This window comes from Vombatus ursinus, unplaced genomic scaffold (genome assembly GCF_900497805.2).
Source record: "Vombatus ursinus unplaced genomic scaffold, bare-nosed wombat genome assembly UNPS02014735.1, whole genome shotgun sequence".
Taxonomy (NCBI): domain Eukaryota; kingdom Metazoa; phylum Chordata; class Mammalia; order Diprotodontia; family Vombatidae; genus Vombatus; species Vombatus ursinus.
Window position 1 is genome coordinate 1,380,350 of NW_020954513.1, and position 21,062 is coordinate 1,401,411.

Genomic DNA, 21,062 nt, shown 5'->3' on the forward strand with positions numbered 1-21,062 from the left:
ATGTCAATTGCCTCACCAAAAAAATGTTAAAGGCTTCACTGGAGGTTTTCAGACACAGGCTGGGTGACTACTTATATGGGATGTTGTGGAGGAAATATGTGTTCATTCATAGGTTGGACTTGATGGCCAATGAATGAAATGGAAGGAAGGAAGGAAGAAAGGAGTATTTATTAAACCCTTACTAAGTGCCAGGTCCTGTGCTTGCTAAAAGCTGAAGATGCTAAGATTAAAAAAAAAAAGAAACAGACCCTGTCCTCAGGGAGTTTCCATTCTAGTAGAGGAAGACTATATATATATATATATATATATATATGAGGGAGAGGTGATGAGGGAAGGAGTTCCGTTCTGGAAAGGTGGAGGGGGAGGGGAGGGGAGGGTGAGGCTAAAGCATGACCTGGTATGAGATACCTTCTTACTCAGAAAGGCTATGACTCTGGTACTGTGGTTTACGCATGCAAACTAGCTGGTTTCTGCTAGTTCAATGCAAGCTTGATCTTCCACCAGAGATGGTTTTGATGTTGGAAAGTGGTCACTGAAGTGGACAGTGGGGCACTATGGGACTGTTATGATCCACGAATGACAAGTCAGGCCCTTTATGCTGTAGGGATAACAGATATAAAAGTAGCCCATTCCCTCCTGACCTCAGCCAACCATAAAGTTTCCTGAATGAATGTAAAATATACGTTGTTTTTGTTCTTGTGTGGTCGGTCATTTTTCAGTTGTGTCTGACTCTTCGTGATCCCATTTGGGGTTTTCTTGACAGAGATATTGGAGTAATTTGCCATTTCCTTCTCCAGCTCATTTAACAGATAAGGAAACTGAGGCAAACAGGGTGAAGTGACTTGCCCAGGGTCATACATCTACTGTGTCTGAGGCAAGATTTGAACTCAGGACTTCCTGACTCCAGGTCCTGTGCTCTATCCACTGTTTCACCCAGCTGCCAAAAATATATACATGTATACATAGCTATGTACACATATTTGTATACATGTATGTGTATTATAAACATACATATATACATGTATGGTTTTAGTAGAATCAGTTTAACAGGGGTCAGTTATAAAAATATAATGTGAAACAGTGGTCTGGGAGTCGAGTGAAAAACCTGGGTTATGATCCTACTTCTATTAATTAGCTATGTAACAACAAGAAAATTCCTTCTCTTTGGTCCTCAGTTTATCTCTCTGTTCAATGACAGGGAGGCTGTATGTTACCCCGAACTTGGAATCCTGGGAACTGAATTCTAATCCTGGCTCTGCCATTTACTATGTGTATCGCTAAGGTGAAGTCATTTGCAAATCACTTCACTCCTCTAGGCCTCAGTTTCCTCTTCTGTAAAATGAGCAGGTTGGACTAGATGACCTCTGAGGTCCCTTCCAACTTTAGGTCTAGTATCCTATGAGTGATCTTGGGCAAGTCCCCTTCCCTCCCTGGACCTCAGATTCCTCCTCTATAAAATGGGGATGTTGGACTAGATTGAGGCCTTTGAGGTCCTTTCTAGCTGTAGCTTCCTCCTCTCAGTTCTGATATTCCATGATTCCATGATTCTAGGATTGCAATCCTGTGAAACTCAACCAATCCACCATTTTTTGAAGTAGACACTAAACACTGTCATTGACAACAACAAAAAAACAATACTAGACCATGCACTTGTTTATGCTGGACCATTTCCTGAAATTTCATGGTTTAAATGAATTCGGGTGAGAGTGGGGAAGGGTGCGGGCCGAAGTGGAGACTGGCCTGAAATGGTAACGATCATAAACTATGGAATTTAAAAGGGCACAGAATCTTCTTCTTGTCTTTTCAGGTAGATTTCTTGTTGAATGAAAAGGTAATAACTCACATTGTCAGCAGCATCGACTTTGATTTAAATACATAATCACTGAAAATCTGGTTCTCCTTAAGTTAGTCAAACATGTCCCCTACGATCTTTTTCACACAATTCACTTGCTTATTAACCTTCACTTTGTAGATAGGGCAATAATGAACCGAGGCTGAATTCTGTGAAAAGCAGCACATATTTCAGACAGGAGAGTCTAAATGTGATTTACTCCATAAACAACCTTTTCTTTGAAGGTGCTTACAGGGTAAATAAAAAATGTTGAGGGAGAGAGAGACAAAAAATAAAGACGTTAATGATCATCTGGCATTTTTATGAATGTTTACATTTTTGTCGTTCTTTTTCAGTTGACCAGTCATGTCCAACACTTTGTAACCCTGTGGACCAACTTTGTTCTTGGGGTTTTCTTGGCAAAGACACTATAGTGGTTTGCCATTTCCTTCTCCTGTAGATTCAGTGGATCCTTTTATCAGGCAATCAGAGGTAAAGTGACTTGCTTAGAGACAGAGTTAGAAAGAGTCTGAGGCTGGATTTGAACTTAGGTCTTCCTAATTCCAGGCCCAGCGCTCTATTCACTGGGCCACAAGCTGTTTACGTTATATGCCAGTAAAAAGAATATATGTGATGGGAGACAGTACGGTGTGACCTGAAATCAAGTCCCAGCTCTGCCATATACTGTCTGTATGACTCTGGGCAAAACTAAATAACACAACAACAATATAATAAAGGCTTGTAACCAAGAATAATTTACTCTGCATAATGGAGTATAATCCTATTGGGAGGGGGAATGGACCTTACATAAAATATAGCACTTTCAAGCACTTCTTATTAAAAAAAAAATGGGCCACAACTAAGTGGAGACTTTATTGTACAAATACTAGAATCAAGAATAACATAAACAAATAAACACATGTAAGTAACTGGAAGAGGCTAAACGGTGCTGAAGTGACTACATTCTAGAGGGAAAGAGACATGAGTTTCTTCAAAACCCTAATGACTTCAAGGGTCACAAAGGGAGTTAAATTAGACAAACATATGGTCCAGGTTTGTTTTTGTTCTGTTTGTGATGGTTTTAAAGAGGGGAAAGAAAAGTGAGGGGGAAAAAGGGCTACACGAATGAAAAAAATGAGGAAGAAGAGGGAGGAACTTAATTGTGTTGCATGAAGAGAGTGTCTGAGAAGAATATGTGAACATAGAGGTAGGGGTAGGGGGCAGGGCATCTTATGAACTGAACTTTTATCTGACCTGAACAAAGGAGAGGTGAGAACACATGCAGACACATAAACAAAGATTGTGGTGCAGGAATCCATAAAACTCTATGGGGAGGGACATAGGTGTAGGAAGGGAAACAGAGGGTTACAAGTGGTAGAACAGACTCAGGGAGAGAACAGTCATAAGGAAAACAAATATTAACTTGGGATGTCTGGTCATAAATGGTTACTAAAGAGAGAGAGAAAGGTGGTGTCTGCACTTGGTGAAAAGAGGAAGGACAGTGGAATGGAACAGGGAACAACTACAGAAGACGGTCATTTATCAAATGTCATCACTTTCTCCATCCTTTACTTGTAAAGATGAGGGCAGGAGGAAAAGAGGAAAAAACCTAAGAATTTATGATGGCAGGAAATACTACAGTAAAATTCTAACAGCAAATGTCATTACGTGATTGGGATGATCTCATCCCGAAAACAGAAAAGGGTAACAGGATGAACCATAAGGCACATTCTAACTACATGCTGTTTATGAGAAACATAAAGATTCACACAGAATTAAAATAAGGGGTGGGAGCAGAATTTATTAGAATGTAAGCCTATAGCTTTCAAAATCAATGTTCACTTTTCTTCAGCGGGGTGCTTACCACAGGGCAGCACAGTCACAGTTTCTGATGGAAGCTGAGGGCTGTGGATAAGAGCCATGAGAAATGAGCAAATCTTAACTAAGAGTACTCAAGGAACTGAAATCATACAAAGTAAAGCAGGATCTGATTTCCAAATTGTTGGGGGGTGGGGGACAAGGCTTTCACAAGACAAACTCTTAATGCTGAAATGTTCTGGCCTGGCCAAATGGAGAAATGTCATGTGTTCCTCCAGACTCCCCCCAAAAATCTGAAAAGAGAACAAGAGAAATTATTTAGATGAAAATCAGCTCTTTGCCCTAGTGCGTGTCCCATCTGTTTCTAAGCTAGGTATAGATTTTCTTTAAAACAAACCAAAAAAAAAAAAAGTCATGTTTCAGGAAGGACTTTTCACTTTACAACTCATCTCTATCCTCAGCTGGAAATAAGAGATCAGGACAGGAAATAAGTCAGAAATCACAGGATGGTCAGGAGGTCATTAATCAGCAGCCCACAACACAGGGAGAGGATTTATTTTTAGAGATACTAGGAAATGAAAAAGTCACTTGTGAAAAGAAGTGGGGTTGTTGATTGTAAATGGAGAATTACTACTAACAATTCAATTATTGTCTCTATGCAGATAACTCCTCCAAAATCAATATATCCAACCCTAATCTCTTTCTTGAGCCCTAGGCCTGCCTCATTTCCACCTTGAGGCTCTATCAGCATCTCAAGCTCAGTGTGGCAAAAATGTAACTCATTATATTCCCTCTTGAATTAACAATGGTAACTTGGGGTTCCAATTTCCTCATTTTACAGATAAACAAATAGAAGCTAGTCAAAAGAAGGGAAGTGACTTGGCAAGGTAATACAAGCAAATAGCAGAACTAGAACTCAGGTTTCCTGACTTCTTGGTTTTGTGAGGATAAATGTTGTAGAAAGTTCTTGGCAAAACTTGAAACACTATATAAATAACAGCTCTCTTAAGTGGATCTGGGGCTCTCATCAGTGAGAATGTTCCCTCTAGCCTATGCAGATAACAACTCATCCATGCCTGTTCTTCCTTGTCAATTTCTTTTTCCTAAATTCTTTACAGAGAGTCCAGATAAAGTCATTAAGACCTTCCTTGCTTTAACCTGACTTCGAGAGAATGCCAGGGCAGTACAAAGGCTACTTACTGGTGCCTATAAATACACACACACACACACACTTCTCCAATCTTTAAAAACAAACAAGCAAAGGACTGATCACTAGACCTTACTAGATGGTAGCATCCATGCTAGCTCTCACCCTTTATCTGTCCTCATCTTTTCAGACCAGCTTCTTGAAAAGGCCAACTATACTTGATACCTCTACTTCTTTTCCTTTTACTTCCTAATCTTCTGCAATCTGGCTTCCAACCTCATCTCTCAACTGAAAGTGACCTTCCTGAACTTACAAATAATATTTTTATTGCTTTATCAGATCAAGTTATTTTTAATTCAATTTCTTTTTTTTCAATGAACCAAAATTAATTTTCTTGCCCTTCTCACCTCTGTGATTATTTAAAAAAAAAGAAAATAAAAACACAACTCTTGAAACAAATATGCAACGTCAAGCAATACAAATTCCTGCATTGGTCATATTTCTCATTCTGCATCCAGAGTCTACCACTTCTCTGTCAGGAGTCAGATAGCGTTCTTTATCATTAGTCCTCTGGAGTCACGATTTGTCCCTGTGCTTATCTTTTAAGTCTTTCAATGTGGTTTATCTTTACAGTATTATTGTTATCGTGTGTGTGTGTGTATATATACATATATACACACATATACACACACACACACACATATATACACATATATACATATACATACATATATACATATACATACATATATACATATACATATATATCTATCTATATCTATATCTATATCTATATATCTTTTCTCCTGGTTCTGCTCACTTCACTGCGTCAGTTCATACAAGTCTTCTCAGGTTTTAGTGAAACTATTCCTTTAATCAGTTCTTATAGCACAATAGTATTCCATTACATTGACATACTACAATTTGTTTGGCTATTCATTAATTGATAGGCATTTTTTCCCTGTCCCCAGTTTTCAGTTATTTCATATTACAAAAAAAGATCTTCTATAGATATTTTTATACATATGGCTCATTTTTCCTTTCTTTGATTTCCTTAGGGTATAGGCCAAGCAGCAGTGAATGATCTTTTAATTTCAAAATATGATGGACTCTTCTCAATCCTCTGAAACCATTGACACTATTGATTACCTTCTCTTCTGGATACTCTCAATTCTCTGAGTTTTCCCTTAGTTCTCAAGTCTGACCACTTCTTTTCAGTCTCCTTTGCTAGATCGTTATCCTCGTCATGCTCTCTACTTGTGGGTATACCCAGGACCCTCTCATCTTTTGTCTCTACCTTCTCATACTTGGTAACCTCATCAGAACCCATGGGTTCAATGATCATCTCTATGCAGATGACTCCAAGTTCTTTATATCCAGTCCTATTCTCTCTTCTGAGCTCCACTCCCACATCAAGAATTGCCTATTATATGATTTGAACTGGATATCCTAGTGGCATCTCAAACTAAATATGGCCAATACAAAACTCATTATCTTTTCTTCCTCTACCCCAACATTCCCGTCTTCTGCAGAACTTCCTTATCACTGTCAAGGGCACTGTCATCCCAGGTTTGCAATGCCAGTGTCATACTAAACTCCCATCTCTCACTACACACAACCAATCAGCTGTTAAATCTCGTCATTCCAATTTGCACAACATGTCTCCCATATGCCTTCTTCTCTCCACTCATGGTCACCATTCTAGTTCAGGCCCTCATCCAGATCATTGTAAAAGACTACTATTTAGATCCCTGCATTAAGTCTCTCCCTACTCAAATCTGTCCTCTACTTAACTGCCAATGTGATTTTTCTAATGCATAGTTCTGCCCATGTTACTCCTTTACTCAGTAACTTTTAATGGCTCCCTATGAGCCATTAGATTGAATAAAAGGATTGAATAAAAACTGTTCCATTTGGTATTTTAAACTCTTCACAACCTGCCTTTCCTACCTTTTCTATCTTCTTATGCATTAATAATCTCCTCTACGTACTCTATGATACTGCCATATTGGCCTATTTCTTGGTCCTCACATTCAATGCTTCACTTGCCATCTCTGAAACTTTGCATTGGTTTTACCCATACCCAGAATGTTCTCCTTCCTCCCCTCCACTTCTTGGTTAAAGCTCTACATTTCACATGAGGATTTCCCACCTCACTCCACCCCCCAAATTGGTAGCGCCATACCTACCAAATTACCTTGTATTCATTTTGTTTTACATATACATATATGTGCATATATGTATATCGTTATATATGTACATGCTGTCCTCTCTCCTCCTGTGAACTTAACTAGCTCCTAAAGGGCAAGGGTTGTTTCATGTCTGTTTTTGTTGCTTTAGTGCCTAGCATAGAGCATGGCACATAGAAGGTACTTAATATATATTAATTGGTTCCTTGATCCCTCACTTGTGCTGCATGATTAGCCTATCTTCTTTTTGATCCATACATCTCCCTAATGGCATCTGTTATACCAATTTCTTTTCCAGATTCCTTATTTGTTATATGTTGTAGCCTACATAAACCCACCACCTTCCTTTCCATTGTCCTCTGGGGATATTAAAATATTCAACCATTTGAATCTGTGATCTCATCATTTTGAGAGTTCCTTCAAAGACAAAGATCACAAGCAATCCATGCCTATCCTTCCTATGTGACCGTTGTCTACATGCCCTACGAGGTTCGCTGCAAGAGGGCTGCTCAATATTCTAGGAGCCACTCTCACCTTCTCTTGACGTGAGGAGAACAGTGTAGCCTCTGACATATTCACCTGTCATGCTTATTAGGCTTTACTGCATGCCTGTGGTAGGAATAACATCTACCAGAGTCCCTACCATGTATGCTGGGCTAGATTTTGCCTAAGAATCAGGTAAACTATCCCTGAGCCTTGATGGATCCAGGAGATTAGAGCTTGAGCTTTTAATGTAGCTTCCTGGTCACGAGGGGCATAAAAAGGATTCTTGAATTAGGATTTGGGACTCATCAGACAACGTATGTCCCAATGTTATATGATTCAACACATTCTTCTGAATAGACACATTTCCATATAGAGATGAGAGGGGCCACATCTACCAAACCAGTGTTGTGCCCCAGCTTAGTATCTTTTTTATGTTACTGTTAAGTAAACTTTTTTTCTTAAATATTAGGTGGTCTTTGAGTGTCTAATTTCATTCTAATCCCAAAATTGAACCACTGGCTCAGCCTACGTCTGGCCTAGAATATCAACCCACCTACTTATTCACTTTTACATTTCTTTAATGACATTGTTTCTTCTACTTCTTCTCTGTAGCTCCTCATTTCTGACATGTTGAAACCTGCTCATACCTACCATGCCCTTCTCCACTGCCCTTTGGGTGATACTAATTTTCAGTTCTTCAATGACTATAATTAGCATTCCATAATCCAGAGCCACACAACAGAATATTAGTATTAATACTTTTTTCATTATTATAAATTATATTATATGTATATATTATATATATAAATATTATAAATCATCCAATTATATCAGCTTTTATAAAGTATATTTTTCTTTTAATACTGGCTTCATGTCTTGAGGCCCCATTACTTTTTCGTACACGGACACATCAGTGAAAAGGTTTTGCTGGTATTCTCTAACTATTCAGAGAACCAGAGTTCGCCCATAGTCTGAATTCCGAGTCTCCGAGGAGGCTCAGGCCTCTCATCTGGGTGTGTATGCATTATGAGCACATCCCACTGATGTGGGTGAAATGTTGACACCTTTGGTGAGCTTCTGCTGGCATATCTAGCAATCGCCAACTAGTAAAGGGCACCAATTAGATTTGATTTCATCGACACCTGGGCTCCTATAAAGTAGGACAGGAAATAAAAATCCGACAGCAAAAAGTTAAGCACAGGAGACTCCATTTTCTATTCTATCTCTCTCACAAATAATTCCATGATGTTTTCATCATATAAGATTTACCTAGCTTGGCACAGAGTAGGTGCAAAATAAATGTTTGTTTACTAATTGACTATGATTTTAGGCAACCCTTTGGTTGGTTTGATATACCTATCATACAGTCATCAAGAGACAAAGTCTCATGACAATATGGAAGAAGGTTTTGAGGGCAAACATTTGGATCAGCTCTTTTTAAACTTTTTCCACGATCATAACCCCTTCAGTGCTTCTTAAACTGAGGGTCACCCCATGGGGTTGCAACTCACAATTTAAGAAGTGCTGGTTTAGGGGCAGGTAGGTGGCACAGTGGATAGAGCACCAGCCCTGGAGTCAGGAGGACCTGAGCTCAAATCTGGCCCCAGACATGTAACACTTACTAGCTGTGTGACTCTGGGCAAGTCACTTAACCCCAATTGCCTAATAAAAAAAAGTGCTGGTTTAGAGCGCAGGTTTGTAAACTGGGATCTGTGAACTTGTGGTTTTTTCCCCCATATTTTGATAACCATTTCAATATAATTGGTTTCCTTTGTAATACTGTACATTTTGTTTAAAATATTATTGTGAGAAAGAGTTCATAGCTTCATCAGACTAAGACTTCCTTTTCTAGAGGTCAGCATTACAGTACATATATTAATGTACCAATAGTATATGGTTCCCTTGAATTAAACAGAATAATAATAACCCCCACCGAACTCTCAGTTTGACAAAGTACTTTCCTCACGAGTCTTAGTAGGTTGTATATAGGGAAACACTAATATTTCCATGTAACAGATGGATATACTGAGTCTTAGAAAGGGCAAAAGACTTGACCATGGTTACACAACTAATGTCAAGGCTGGAACTGGAACTTGGATTCCTTTACGCCAAGTTCAGTTGCACAGAACCTCAGCATAATGGATATTTCTCCCTTGGTGAAATGTGGAAACTGATTTTGCAGTAAGAAGAACGGGAAGATTTGTATACTCCAGGGTTTCTTCATTATCCTGGATCATCACATTTAATGTGATGGGTGATCTAATTTTGCAGGTGACCTCACTGAACCACCACAATGTACTAGACTTAGGAACACCCCTTTCACTCCCCTACTCATCCATGACATCAGGCAGAAATAGCAAATCAACTTGGATTTCTGTTAGACTGAAACCTGGAGTTGTGATAACAGAAATCATACATGTTTTAAAGAACAGAGCCCTTTTCTTAGAAGATAGGACAGTCATCTGATTTTGAAACTCTACCAAGTCCTTGTTAAATGCTATAGGAGGGGGTCTGTGGGAGATATTGGTGGAGTGGCCAGCAGCAATGACTAGTCAGGTGGAGTTGGGGCCATGGCAGTTGGGACCTACGGTCTTAGGGGGAGCCAAGCCGTCCTATGAAGATAGCAAGTCTCTACCTATTTCTTGTGGTTGTCACTCCATTCTTCTGCAAGCTGTCACCATGAAGAGTCAAAAGGCTTTTTCACTTCCTCCAGCAGGGAGGAATATTGCGGGCAGCGAAAGAAGGGTTGCAGGCATGGCATTAGTCAACTGATGTTTACAGATGGTGGCTTCTACTTGGGTCATTTTGAGAATGGCTTCTTTGATGGTTTTGCGGTACCGACCTTTTCAGATGGCCCAAGATACAAGGGGTACTTTGCCCAAGGAAAGTTCAATGGCATTGGCATTTTCATTCCCATTACAGTGACCTTTGGGGGAGAATTCAAGAGCAGTAAAGTAGATGGCCTTTGACTTGCTGACTTCTTTCCTGATGGTTCTCATAGAGTATCTCAAAATGAAGGGCATCTGGAGAATAACAAGTTGCTACATGAGGAAAGTGTCCTGCAGTGATTCAGTGGGCACAGAGGGCCTCTGGGTCAACTCAGAACTTCCCAGCTTGACCATGGCTCTGCTGGGAAGAGCTATTGGGCAGACTGGCCACCTCTGTTTATTCACTGCAGATGAAGGATAGACCTGAGATTCTTTGAATTATGAACACCAGTTACCTTCTGATACATCCCTTTGCCTGCCAATTGAGAATTAGATTGTGGAGTGGGGCCATTTACAACTCTTCAGCTGTGACTTGCCAACCAGGGAGCAACTGATTTCAGTTTTGCCTTGGTCTTGCCCCGCCTTTTCCCACACCCTGGGACTTTCCACCCTAGATCCCAGCACTGCCCCTAGCCTTTCTGCCTTCTGCACCATCCTGGGTTGATGGTCACCTGGAGTATACTTAGATCACCTTCCCCAAATGGAGGTTGGGGGTCACCTGGAGTATACTTAGATCACCTTCCCCAAATAGAGGTGGGGTACCAACAGCCACCTCTCAGCAGAAACCCATGCCTTGGGCTTCCTGAAGGAGGGAAGATGATGAACTGTCTAGGGGGCCAGGGAGAGAAGGCATGCAGCAGGCATTTAAAAACCTATGTTGGAGACTTTTTCTTATGCTACCTTTTTATTTCATTATAGTTTGGAATTAGGGCTCCAGGTCTTTGGGTGCTGTTATGGGTCTAGAAGGGACTTACTCTTGTAACTATGTTACATGAAAGGACTCCATTTTTACATCTCCTCTTTATGTACCTTCATTGCTGTTCTGATATGGGTGACACAAAAAGCGATACAAAACTGCAGTCTTAAAACTTACACATAGAGCAGAGGACAAAGACCTCCAGGTCAACTAACAGTGTGTTAAGGCCAGAATTGACCTAGTCTTCCTTAAGGTTGGAAAGAACTGGCTAGACTGGAATCCCCCTTGTGGACCACCTGATCAGACCACTACCAACTCCCAAAATTTGGACAAAGGTGGATCAGTCAGGAATGTATGGAGCTAAAAACTATTTTGTGGACTGCATCCAGCTTACCATAACTCTTTCACTACCAGCCCTGGATATTAGGTCTAGAGATAAAAAATTTTAATCATCAGAATCAGACTTTGTCCCCCTCGGAACTGAACACACCATACTCCCCATTATTCTCACATTGAATGTTTCCCCTATAGCAGATTTGGCTGGAAATACTAGCCGTGTGCCTCTGTTATCTTTGGATTGTACTGCTGAGATAAAAGTGTTGAGAAGGAAAAGAAAATTCTATAGTAGCAGCTAAAGTGTGCAGAGCCCAATATTAATATAATGTCCAGTCAAGAAAGACTAGTGGTAGAGAACTCATAGGAAGCTGGCCTATTGGAGGGATGAAAAAGGAGCAGATATGATTATAAATCCAATATTTACATGTAAGTAAATGTAAATTAAATCTCTGGAGTCAAATAGACCTGGGTTCAAATTCTATATCAGACACTTAGTAACGATGATTTGACGGGGAAGTGCCTTAACCTCTCAGTGGCTCAGGCAACTCTTGAAGACAGTGCCTTTCTCACTAACCCCTCTCCCTTGTGCCTTTGATCCCATCCACTCCAATTGGCTCGAGGAGCTTGCCTGTTTGATAATTCCTACTCTCTCACTTTCTATTGGCTTCTTTCATGCTGCCTACAAACATACACAGGTCTCGTCCATTCTTAAAAAAACAAACAAACAAACAAAAAACTAAAAAACCTTTATTTGATTCTGTTATCACAAGCTCTTGTCTTATATTTCTTCACCCTTACCCAGTCACGTACCTAGAAAGAGTCCAAAATCCAAAATCATTTCCTCACCTCCCATTCACTTTACCTACTTCTTGTAATATAGCTCCTTATTCCCCCATTCAACAGAAACTATTCTGTCCAGAGTTCCCGATGATCTAAAGAGGTCGGTCCAATGACCATTTCTTAGTTTTCAGACTACTTGAATTCCCTTCTACATGACCGATTTTCCTAGATATTTTCTCCTTCCCTTACTTTCATGACACTACTCTCTTGGTGGTCCCTCCTATCCGTCTGATTGTTCCTCAATTCCCTTTGTTGGATCATTATCCTTCTCCTGGCTACTAACTATAGTCAACCCCCTCCCAGGTCTTGACCTAAATCCATTTTTTTTTTTTTTGGTGAGGCAACTGGGGTTAAGTGACTTGCCCAGGGTCACACAGCTAGTAAGTGTTGTGTCTGAGGCTGGATTTGAACTCGGGGCCTCCTGACACCAGGGCCGGTGCTCTATCCACTGTGCCACCTAGCTGCCCCTCGATCCATCTTCGATCATCGCTTTAGACTTTCTATCTTGGTGATCTCATTAGCTTTCATGGGTTCAATCATCAGCTCTTCACTGATAATTCCTAAACCAATATATTCAATCCCAATCTTGCAACTGAATTCAAAGCCTATATTGTCAATTACTGACTGGGACCCTCTACCTTGGTGTTTCATTGATATCTCAAGCTCCAAATGTCCCAAACATATATGATATCCCTCCTCTCCCCACTCCCTGCTAAATCTACCTATCGTCTCCATTTTCCTATTTCTGTTTAGGGCATCATCATCCATCTACTCACCTAGGCATGCAAACTTGTTGTCACCCCTGACTCTTCCCTCTTCTTCACCTCTTATTCCAATACTGATCCTACCTCCATAACATCTCTTACATCTGTCCCCTTCTCGTCACTCACAAGAGCCACAATGCTCGGTTATGGTCTTTTCACCTGGACTACTGCAATGGTTTCCCAAGTGATTGAAATGTTTTCATTCTCTTCCCTCTCCATTCCATCGAGTAAATGGTGACACAGTTATCACATCATCACAGAATTTGAGAACTGAAAGGGACTCCTAGGGCCTTCTTGGCCAATCTAAATCTGAAAAAGCATTATCATCACAACCCACTCAATGAGTGGTCATCCAGTCTTTCTATGAGAAACCTCCAATGAGGGGGTGCCTGCTACCTCCCAAGGTGGTTCATTCAACCTTGGACTAGCTCAAATTAATGCTAAATTTTTCTTTTTCCCTGACACTACAACATTCACCATTTTATAACTTCCACTCATTTTTCCAGGTCCTACTCTATTATACAGGAGATCCCTTTGAATATATAAGGGCAGCTATCACATGTCCTCTGAATCTTTTCTTCTTATGGCATTTCTCTCAGGATATATCTTGGCAATGTTTATTATTATTCTAATTAGATTTTTTTATTCACAGAATTCCCACAGACATAGAGCTGAAAGGGACTTCAGAAGGAATATAACCTAAGCTCCTCATTTTACAGAGGAGGAAATTAAGGCCAGAAAGGTTAAGCGACTTTCTGAAGGTAATGCAGAGGATCAGAGATTGAGACCTGGAAAGGACTTCAAAAGCCATTGATTTTACATCTTCCCTCCCCGCATTTAACACATGAGGAAACTGAGGCTAAGAGAAGCTAAAGGCTTGCCTGAGGTCATAGATAAGATCCTTACACATGTGCCCTTCACATATGATCCCACAGATATTGTACATATTTGTGGGAGGGTGTTTAAAGATTTATAAGAGAAGTGATCTGTCATTACTTTTCTTACTATGATATTTAATTAAATACCTTTGCTTTGAATTGGCTTTTTTTGGGCTGACTAAGGAAAAACACATTGATTGGGGTTTATGACTGATGGGCTTGAGTGTCTGCAGAATCACAGAGTACAGTGAAGCTGTATGAAGTATGAAAATGGAATGCTGATAGGTGCTACATTTATGTATTTACGTCTCTATCTATGTATCATCCCATGTTACAGATGGGGAAGCAAAGGCTATAAAAGTGACTTGCCATTGTTATCCATCTAGGCATACAAACACAAAAATTCATTTATTGAGCATCATAAATTCCCTATCATATTCCCTATCAGCACCAAAATCTACTTTAAAAGCTGGTAACCAACTGTGTGTGGAGAAATATTTCTAAAATATATCGTTTCTTTCCGTGAGAGGAATGTAGTGTGTAGTGATAGATTTGGAGTTAGGAGAACTGTCTTCAGCTATGTGATAGTTGTGTGAATGTGGGCAACTCACTGAACCTCTCAAGCCTCAGTTTCCCCAACTGCAAAGTAGGGATACTGATTCTAGGACTAGTTACCACACAGGGTTGTTATAGAAAAGTGCTTTGGGAACCTTAAAATGAATATGTTTTAAAACATTATTTTTGCCCTCCTAAATTGAATATAATATGACCGTGGTTTGATGATTCCAAGTCATCATTATCAATCTAACAACTGTACTTCGCTGTCCACTGGGATGAGAGAAAAGCTGCTTGCCCCTGCACTAAATGGCCCCAAAGAGCTATAGTTACTAAGCTTCTGTCTCATCAGCTCTCATTTCTTTCTCTTCTAAGTGTGTATGTCTATGCCCTGTCTCTTATGCACTGCTTTGCATCTGCTATAGACTGGGCAAGCAAACAGCCAAGGCCATCAGAATTGGGCACCTGCTGGAAATAGGCTTTGATTCAGATTCCTACCAGGTTCTCTTTTGAATAAAATACTCTATATTAGGGATTTGTCACATCTATTTGGGCTGCCCAGGGGCTTTTGTGATTCTCAGCTGTGTTCTAAATGCATAGAGCAAGAGTTATCCAGATAAGTGAGTCATGACCGTATATACACACACAATATCCATTCATACTTACTCACAAATGTAGATACATACACACACATACAGATAAAATATATGCACACAGATCTTCAACTGAACTAATAGAAAGTTTTTTTTCAGAATCATTTTTTCCTCTCCGCATTGAATTCTGTCAAGGCTAGATTCATTTTGGAATGTGGCATTTTGGTGTATTTATGTTACATTTTCCCTCTTCAGGCCTCAGTGGGTGACCCATTATTTTCTAGTTTGAAAGAAATTGGGCAAATGGAATAACCTAATTGGTAACTCAACATCATGCAGCTAAAATCAGAGGGTTGGGAACTGAACTCATACAATCATTACATTGCATTCAGCTCCATCCAACTATGAAATAAAGAATATTTGAAGAAAACAGTAAATGTTGGGGAAAAGTCATGATCTTTTCCCCTCAAGTACTAACAAAGTGGATAATAATTGGGGATGGATAATGGATCAAGGGAAGTGTTGGGCCATGTCCTACTCCCGAGTCCCTGAAAGGTCTCCCATTTTTTTCTGGTGTTTTTGGATTTTGTCCAAGGAACCCTCTCCGTGTGCTAAATGAACAACCTGATTTTCCAACATGGAACCCTATGGTAGCTTCCATCATCCTAAGTGGTTGCTCATCACTTAAGAGAATCTTTATGAGACTGAGAAGGCTGTGCATTGAAAATGGAGTGACTAAGATACTGGATGAACATTTATGTAGTAAAAACACAAAACGATAAACATTAAAAATAGACACATGGTGAGGGGGCATGTACAGTTTCCTACAGAAAGCTGATTCAACATGTAGATAAAGCTATCACAATTTTAGTCAATTATTTGCTAGTAGCCTATTAACATGAACAAATTCTTAAAGTCAGTTTATAGAGGCTTCTGGGTGGCATGGTGGATAGAGCACTAGGCTCTTTGTATATGAAAGACGAGTTCAAATCCAACCTAAAATACTGACTAGCTTTGTGACTTTGGTCAAGTCACTTAACCTTTAGATGTCTCAGTGTCCTCAAATGCAAAATGGAGATAATAATAGCACTTACCTTCCAGGGTGGTTTTAAAGATCAAATGAGATAATATTGGTAAAGCACTTAGCAGAGTGCTTGGAACATAGTAAGTACTATTACCATTATTAATTTTTATAATTATTTCTAAAGAAGTAATCGGAACTGCGGCTAAAATGGCAACGTGAAAGGTTATAGAGAACCTTGGCTCTCCCACATAGACCTGAAAAAGGGTTCCAGAAAAACCAATGAAAAAGAAAGTTGAGCAAGCTTCTCCCTCCACTCTAAGACCACGTGAAAATGTGGCCAGAAGCCAGTGGAGGTCAACAGAGGGGCTATACCAGTGAAGTCAGTGCAAGCTCAGCTAAGCAGAGAAGCTGGCAAGGGTAGAGAGAGGGGTAACACCAGAGAATCCAGCCAGGAATTTTATAAGCAGGCAGGAATCTTGTGGAAGACAGGAGAGGAACTGGACAATGACTCACTTGTCAGGGTCAGTCCGCACCCAACACCCTTGAAGCCAGCTGTGGCTCTGAATATGGGGCTCACAAAATACTACAAACTCCAGTCATCTGGGACCCGATTCTGACACTATCAGAAGAAAAGGAGACAACAGAAACAGCCCTAGGAGGTCATGGGGAGGAGAGGGGGAGAGGGAGAAGGAGAGAGAAGGAGAGGGAAGGAGAGGAATGGGGAGGGAGAGGGAGAGGAAGAAAGAGAGAGAGGTGGAGCTATGCAGGCCTCAGAACACTGAGAATCAAAGCAGGATGGTCACTGTAGGCAGAGAAGCTGTGCAGGTCTTGTGCCCAAGACCACCATGATTGTCAATACCCCACTGGTGGCTATGAGGGCCATAGGAAGAGATGGTGCTAGCTCTCAATGGAGGACCATACAATAAGAAGCACACAGTACCAAAGACAGAAAACACAGTGGACCACCAGGAGACTAATATATAAGGTAGGTATTAAAACAGGGGGTGGGATCTAATATGAGTTACCCTAGCCAGACTGACAATGGTATTCGAACTATAAAGGGGTAGGAGCAACAAGGCCAACCCAATCTGCTTAAACATGTCAGAAGGGACCTGGAAAGCACAAAATCCAAATCTAAAAAACTGAGGCAGGAAACATGATTGAATGGGAGAAAACAGAACACAATTTAAAAATGAAGAAATACTATGGTTAAGAGAGGTCTGAGAAGTAAACCAAGAAGAAAGTAACTAACCTTAGTTTTCTCATCTGTAAGATGGGGATAATAATATTACCTCCTCTGAGAATTGTCATGAAGATGAAATAAATTAACATATATAAAGTGCTTTGCAAACATTAAACAAATGCTAGTAATAATGATGATGCATTAAGAAAGGCATTATGCCTGGAAAGATGGGTCAGATCCCATCTGGAGTAGTATGTTTACTTTGGGGCAACGCAGTTTCGAAAGGACACTGATGAGCTGAGTGTCCAGAGTAGAATGACTGGAATGATGAGGGGATAGGAATATCAGTTGAAGGAACTGGGGACACGGAGCCTAGAGATGGGGGCAAGACAGCTCGTTTCAAGGATTTCCAGGGCTGCCATCTAGATAAAGGATCTGACTTGCTCGATTTGGCTGCAGAACCAGGAAGCAATGGATGCAAGTTGCAGAGAGGCAGATTTTATCTCAATGTAATCCATAAAATGGGAATAATAATCATAACTACCTCCCAGAGTTATTGGGAGGATAAAATGAGATGTTTATAAAATGCTTTGCAAACATTAATTTGCTATATAAATACGAGCTATCATCATCGTCCACTATTAACATCTATAATGCTTCTATATAACATAGTATTACTACCATTAAGGTGTTCAAAGCAAATGCTGCATTACATACAAGTGAGATTTTCTAGCTACTAAAACATTTTAACGGTGTGTAAGGGAAGAATGAAGGCTGCCGGATAAAGTTGAGCTGGAAATCAATTGAGGACAAACTTGTTGGGGAAAATGGCCTCTTCCTGTCCAGTAATTTGCTATATCATCATGATTAATCACTGGCGGTGTATAAAGGCAGTTAAATAGATTCCTTTGGCTATCAAACAGGAGAATAATTCATCAGCTCAAGTTAATAAATCATTTCTTGGTACAGGGAATACTTTATATAACTAGAAATCTCTCAGTGACACAGCAAACCATGGGAGTACAGCAGGTGGAGAGCTCCTATGTATATACTGTAAAGGAATTAAGAATTGTCAAATGTAGGAACCAACAGCCAAGTTCCAGAGAAATTGGCACTGCAAGAAAAGAAGGCCACTTTGACCCCTTGTGTATGTTAGCCTTGGTTGCTAATGACTGACTGCTACCACAGAAACACCTATGGGGGTCTGGTACATGTTCTTTGCTTCATACCATGGTTGTGTTGCTCATAACAACTTTCTCAATTTTGTGAATGAAATCCTATATGAAATGCATTAGGGGAACTTATACCTTCAAGAGATTTTGCCATGCACCCTTTTGTAAAGTGAAATATTCTGCGATCATGTTAACTGATTTCTAATAAATTTACATGTCTGCTTGCTTATAGTAGAGCATACCTAGAGTACCCAAAGACATAATCTAGCATAAGTTCCCAGGAAAAGGAAAAAATGGGTAAAGGAAATGAAGGGTTTTCAAGAGAAGAAATATAAACTATCAATAACTATAAGAAAAATGCTCCACATCACTAATAGTAAAAGATGCAAATTAAAACATTTCTGAGGTTTCCATTCTTACTCATCAAAATGACAAAAGGATATACGAATACTTAAAGGATCCAGTAGCACAGAAAATTCCCTTCACCAATGCAGACTGTAATCCATATATGTAAGACCTAGGGGGCTATCTGAGGTCCATAAAGGTTAGCTGGCTTTCCAGGGTCACACAAATACTAAAAGCCAGAGGAAAAATTTGAACTGAAGTCTGCCCAGCAAGGGACCCAGGGGGGCCTGTGGTATTACCCCAGGGGAGGCACAGCCTGACTCCAAGGGGCATATGATCAAAGTCAAAGCATGGAAAGACTGGCTGTATCCCACCCTTGCTATGGCAGCTAATCATGGGGCTTGTCTACAACACAATACATATATCTATGGCCCCCCACCACTTCTCTAGTCTGCTCTATCCCTCTGCTGTGCAAATTCCCCTCTCCACTTCTGAATTAGGCATAGGCTTCTTAGGGCAGTAATAATCTAAACCAAGCACTATTCACAACAGCTGTGCAGGGACCATTTGGAAAGTTCCCTTCCAAGTCCTGACTCCTAGATCACCTTGTGGTTGTATGAAGTGCTCCTCAGCACTCTACACTTGGAGACAGTGACCAAATAGTAGGGATGCTGCTTCCCCTTTTTCGTTTTGAGAGGTATGGAGTGATTCACACAGCATGAAGAAGCATGCATGGCTTGTGATTTGGGTTAGTTACCATCACACTATCTTTTCTCCCTAAACAACCCATCTTCAATTTTCCCTGTTATTGTAGAGGGTATTATCATCCAAGTTCTCATAATATCAGTGTCACCTTCAACTCCTCATTTTCCCTCATCCGACATCCACATCTACTTCTGTATCTTTCGAATATTCCCCCTTCTTTCTATTCACAGAGCCATCAGCCCTAGTTCAGGCCCTCATCACTTCATACCTGGACTATTGTCATAAAATTCTGATTGGACTCCCTGCCTCAGGTCTCTGCCCACTTCAATTTGTCCTCCACACTGCTGCCAAAGTGATTTTCCTAAAGCTCAGGTAATGTAAGTGACATGTCACTTCCCTATTTGACAAGTTTCAATGGCTCCCAATTGCCTCTGGGATCAAATATTATTTCATCTTTATCTTATCCTTCTAAAATCCTATTTTATGTAACTTTTACAATAAATGCAGGACCACACAGCAATATATATATATATATATATATATATACATATACATATATGATTTGTAAATATACACATATGGGCAATGCACAATCATATCTACATCTATATATCTAGATTTATTTATCTAGGGTAAGTGATCAAAAAAGTTATGAGACCCCTGCATTAGGTGATTCTGCCTCTATGCAAAGACTATAAAAGATGAAAATAGCCAGAGCTGGAGGGACTCTGGAAGGATAGGCACAGGAGTACTGTGTTGGAAGAAATGTAAATTGGTTCAACTGTTCTGGAAAAGATTTTGGAATTATATGGGCAAAGTAACTAAGCTGTTCATGTCCTAATACTCAAATAATCCTGCCATTGTGCAAATATTTCCAAGGAAGTCAAAGAGTGAAAGAAAGGCCCATATATATCACAATATTTAGAGTGGCACTTTTTGTAGCAGGTTAAAATTGAAAACAAAGCAGGTGCCCACCAACTGGAGAATGACTGACTGTCCCATGGAATAGGAATATGATGGATTATTATAATGCAATACAAAAGATTATTCATATTTGGAAAAATAGGTAGACTTATATGAACTGATACAGAGCCAAGAAAGCAGAAGCAAGAGAATGAGCTACAAAATGATTACTGTCAATAAAAATGAAACCAAGCCTAAAAGATATGAGAACGCAAACTATATTGTGAAAGAAAAATTATGTACCCTGTGTTTCAGGCACCAATCTGTCAAAGATGATTAATTAATTAGTCAATTAATTAATTCTAAGCATATCTGCTTAGAGAGAAAATCTAAAGGGACAGAAATTCATCCTGTCTTTGAAAATCTCTCTCTACAAGCAATTTCCATTCACTCTTTATAGTATTCCCTAATAAAAGACAAAGTTCCACAGTTAGATAAGATATAATCATGAAGTTTGGGTAAAAGTTCTGGTAATATTTGATTTATCTCATAGAACAGTAGTCACCTAACTTTTGGAGAAACTTCTTTTTTAAAATTTATTTATTTTTA

General features: G+C 39.9%; 1 protein-coding gene and 1 pseudogene across 1 annotated transcript in view; one reads left to right on the forward strand and one right to left on the reverse strand.

Annotated features, from left to right (window-relative positions):
- Positions 1–21,062, reverse strand: part of IL1RAPL2 (interleukin 1 receptor accessory protein like 2) — a 444,607-nt gene that overhangs the window by 342,270 nt on the left and 81,275 nt on the right. The window lies entirely within an intron of this gene.
- On the forward strand, positions 428–10,589 carry LOC114042713 (annotated as a pseudogene).